We start from the raw sequence: 4,700 nt of genomic DNA on the forward strand, positions 1-4,700 counted from the left end.
TTGTGGTGATATTTGCAAAACTCTGTAAATATAATAAAAAAAAACACTGAATGATACACTGTAAAAGAATGGATTTTACGATATGTGAATGATACCTTTTTTTAAATTTTTTTAATTAAATTCAATTTTATTGTATTGGCTCGTGAATTATATCTTGATGAGAAGAAAAATCTTACTATAGTGCTCCGAGGTGAGCACTACATATTGAAATGGTTCTGCTCTACCAAATCATCTGGTTCAGGGGTTGGTCCATGAGCAGCATCATAGGCATTGCCTGAGGGTGAGAAATGGACAATGAGAGGCTTCTCCCAGGCCTACGGAAATCACAGTCTGCACCTTAACAAGGCCCCTTCCCCGGTAATTCATATGCACATTCAAATTCAAGACACCATGATCCAAAACATTAATGAGGTCTTAAGAGTCCAGCATTGAGTGACAAGGATATAGAAGAAGTCATCATACTAACACACTTGATTTCAAAGGCATGAGATTAGAAAAAAATGTTAGAACAAATTTTAATTTAGAAAAAGAATTGTTTAATTTGTTGGCCTTTATTTCTTTACAAGTTTCTCTTTTCTTTTATAAGCAATAATTTGCTTAAAAAAAAAAAACCTATCCTTTTTATTTATTTGTAGGATCTTAGTTCCCCAACCAGGGATTGAACCTATGCCCTTGGCAGTGAAAGCTCAGAGTCCTAACCACTGGACCACCAGAGAACTTCCTATAAGCTCTATAATGTTAAAAAAAGAAAGAAAAGAAATCGGGGGTGGGGGAAGTTTTGAAGAATGGTGTGAAGTCCAGGGCTTAAGCATGCTATAAAAGGTCCTTGAGCTAATATCATTTGTGGTTGTTTTTGTCAGCTAGAAATCACTTCAAGTGTAGAACTTTCTCTGACCAGCTGTTGTTCTAAGTGCTGTTGACTAGCATGGCTCTGGACTCTTTTCTAAAAAACACAGGGCGATGCTTGTGGGGTGCGGAGGTTAACAGACAACCATATTTAGACCTTGAGACCCTTAAACCCCTATATCCTTGAAAATGCTGATTTGCACTTTTTGATTGCTAATTTGTACTTATTGTTCCACGGTACAGATTGAAAATTAACATTTTAAAGTTTAATTTCTCTTCTGAAATGATACAATTAACATATCACTGAAGCAGTACAGATTTAATAACCTATTTCTCTTCTTATTTCTACTCCAGGTAAGCAGTATTAATAGTATACCATCAACCCTCAGATCAGAGGTTTCTGCATTCACGGATTCAATCAACCAAGGATAAAAAATATTTTGGAAAAATTTTTTCTCTGGAAAGTTTTAAAAGGTAAAATTTGAATTTGCCATGCACTGGCAACACCCAGGTAACACTTACATTGTATTTAAAGCTATTTATATAGTATTTACACACTTCATTGAATTATCTTGTACTTTTGTAGAAAATCAGTTGACCATGCATGTATGACAGGCTTCCCAGGTGGCTCAGTGGTGAAGAACCTGCCTGCCAATGCAGGAGATGCAAGAGACTCGGCTTCACTCCCCTGGGTAAGGAAATCCCCTGGAGGAGGAAATGGCAACCTGCTCCAATATTCTTGCCTGGGAAATCCCAAGGACAGAGGAGCCTGGCAGGCTACAGTCTATGGGGTTGCAAAGAGTTGGACATGACTGAACATGCACACACATGCACACGTAGCTGTATGGGTTGATTTCTGGACTTTAAATTCTATTCTACTGATCTTTATGTCTATCTTCATGACAACATCACAGTCTTAGATACTATAGCTTTGTAGTAAGTTTTGGAATTAAGCATGCGTCCTTCCAACTTGGTCTTTCTTTTTCAAGGTTATTTTGGCTATTCTGGGTCCCACGCATTTCCACATGAATTTTAGGATCAGTTTCATATCTGCCTCCTGGTGAGACCCTGGAAGGCAAAGGCATGTCTTGGACTCATCTTCATGACCTGCTTGGTTTGTTGCATGTGTGGCCCATTAGTACACATCAAAAGCTGTTGAACTCAATGAAATACTACAGGGATTTTTGTCTTGAGTATAGAGGGAATTTCCACTTGGAAATAATGCTAGGTATTCATTTCAGTTCCAATGCACTGAGCTGCAAGTAGCAACTACAAAACAATTAACAATGGCCTAAACCACAGGATGGAGAAGGCGATGGCACCCCACTCCAGTACTCTTGCCTGGAAAATCCCATGGACGGAGGAGCCTGGTGGGCTGCAGTCCATGGGGTCTCGAAGAGTTGGACACGACTGAGTGACTTCACTTTCGCTTTTCACTTTCATGCATTGGAGAAGGCAATGGCACCTTACTCCAGTGTTCTTGCCTGGAGAATCCCAGGGATGCGGGCGCCTGGTGGGCTGCCGTCTATGGGGTCGCACAGAGTCGGACTCGACTGAAGCGACTTAGCAAACCACAGGATATTTGTGGCTTACAGGGGGCTTCCCTGGTGGCTTAGAGTGTAAAGAATCTGCCTGAGATGCTGGAGATCCGGGTTCAATCCCTAGGTGAGGAAGATCCCTTGGAGAAGGAAATGGCAACCCTCTCCAGTATTCTTGCCTGGAGAATTCCATGGACAGAGGAGCCTGGTGGGCTACAGTCCACAGGGTTCCAAAGAGTCAGACACGACTGAGCATCTAACATTTTGACTTAACAAGGAGTCTGGAGGTAGGCAGACTCCCAGACACTCAGCAATTCCGTCACGTCTATGTCCATCCTTGCCCTCCAGTGTTCCCAGTATTCTGGTCTTTTCTCATGCTTGTCCTCTCGTCAGTAGTAGATAGATGGTTGCCATCATGCCAGACTCCATTTCCTCATGCCAGCATCACAAAGAAGAGCGAGGATGGCGATAAAGACTTTCTTTTCTGCAGGCTTTGTGAGTGATCCAAATGTGAATCTGCCTCCCATATCACTGTCCAGAACAGAATCACGTCCTATCCCTAGCCCGATCTTCAGGGAACGGGGATGATATTACCATGATTCACTTCAGGGCATGCTGCTGCTGCTGCTGCTGCTAAGTCACTTCAGTAGTGTCTGACTCTGTGCGACCCCATAGACGGCAGCCCACCAGGCTCCCCCGTCCCTGGGATTCTCCAGGCAAGAATACTGGAATGGGTTGCCATTTCCTTCTCCAATGCGTGAAAGTGAAAAGTGAAAGTGAAGTCGCTCAGTTGTGTCCGACCCTCAGCGACCCCATGGACTGCAGCCTACCAGGCTCCTCCATCCATGGGATTTTCCAGGCAAGAGTACTGGAGTGGGGTGCCATTGCCTTCTCCGACTTCAGGGCATACCCTTCCTGAAATCCAGGTTAAGCAGGAATGAGGTGTGATATACGCTGCAGAGAATAGTGCTTATCTCAAACAGTACATCTGATTCACGACATGGTATTTTTGTAGACTTGGGTAGTAACTCAACTGACATTGTTCCTTTGAAAAAAATGGGTTCTCAGCACCAAAAAGAACTCTTGAGAAACATTTGCAATACAATCCAAAATACATGGGAGATTCATATACTTATCTTTAAAACTATATTAATATAATTTCATCATTTTTAGACCCATTTAAAAGTATTTTAGAATCTTTCAGCTTGAGGACCAAATATGAACATAAACTGTGGAGGTGTAGATATTTTAAAACGATGGTTAACAGAGTTTACTCCAAGAAAATCAAGGAACCTTGTCAATTTTCTGTTTGTTCAGTTGTTCTGTCCTCAAAAAAGGTGGGATTGGGACTTCCCTGGTGGTCCAGTGGTTACGAATTCATCTGCTAATGCAGGGGACACAGGTTCCATCCCTGGTCTGGGAGGATCCCACATAGCACAGGGCAACTAAACCCCTATGCACAACTGAGCCCAGAAATCTATAACCTATGCTCCCAACAAGAGAAGCCAAGGCAATGAGAAGACCAAGAACCACGACTAGCAATAAGCCCCCCACTGGTGGCAACTAGAGAAAGCCTGCCCACCCAGCAACAAGGACCCAATGCAGTCAAAAATAAACTCAGACGGTAAAGAATCTGCCTGCAATGCAGGAAATGAGGGTTAGGAAGATCCCCTGGAGAAGGGAATGTCAACCCACTCCAGTATTCTTGCCTGGAGAATTCCATGGACAGAGGAGCCTCGTAGGCTCCTGGAGTCCATGGGGTCCCAAACAGTTGGACAGGACTGAGTGACTAACACTTCTTCACTTCAAAAAAAAAAAAAAAGTGGAGGGGGGATTACCAGCTATTCATAAACTCCATTGGGTCCCGGCCATAATGGCTCAAGGAACTAAGGTCACAGATAGTGAGTGGCAGAATCTCATCTCGTCTCCATATCCAGCGCGCATCCTGCTTAACTGCAGGAGCCTTGATCAACAAACACGGTCTGCGTGTCCATGACCTGGCAATGTCCCAGATATTTCTGTCTGGAGCTTGGAATGAATTTCCACCTGGAAGAATGCTAAATATTTGTTTTAAGGGTGTGGCTGGGTCCGGGAGAGCCAGGGAGACCCCGGGGAAGGTGAAAGTCTAATGGGGTGGGCACGGAGGACCAGACGACGAAGATTCTAAGCACCTAAAGTGGTATCCAAAGTCAGGGGCGCGCAAGGTCAGGGGCCTGAGCCGCCCGGTGCCCGCCTGGCGGCGCTGTAACCACTGCGCCCCCGGCCTCGGCCCCTGCCGCCGGCCTCCAGCCACAGGCGTCGCTGTGCGCTCGCTCC

This window comes from Bos indicus x Bos taurus, chromosome 26 (assembly GCF_003369695.1).
Source record: "Bos indicus x Bos taurus breed Angus x Brahman F1 hybrid chromosome 26, Bos_hybrid_MaternalHap_v2.0, whole genome shotgun sequence".
Classification (NCBI taxonomy): Eukaryota; Metazoa; Chordata; class Mammalia; order Artiodactyla; family Bovidae; genus Bos; species Bos indicus x Bos taurus.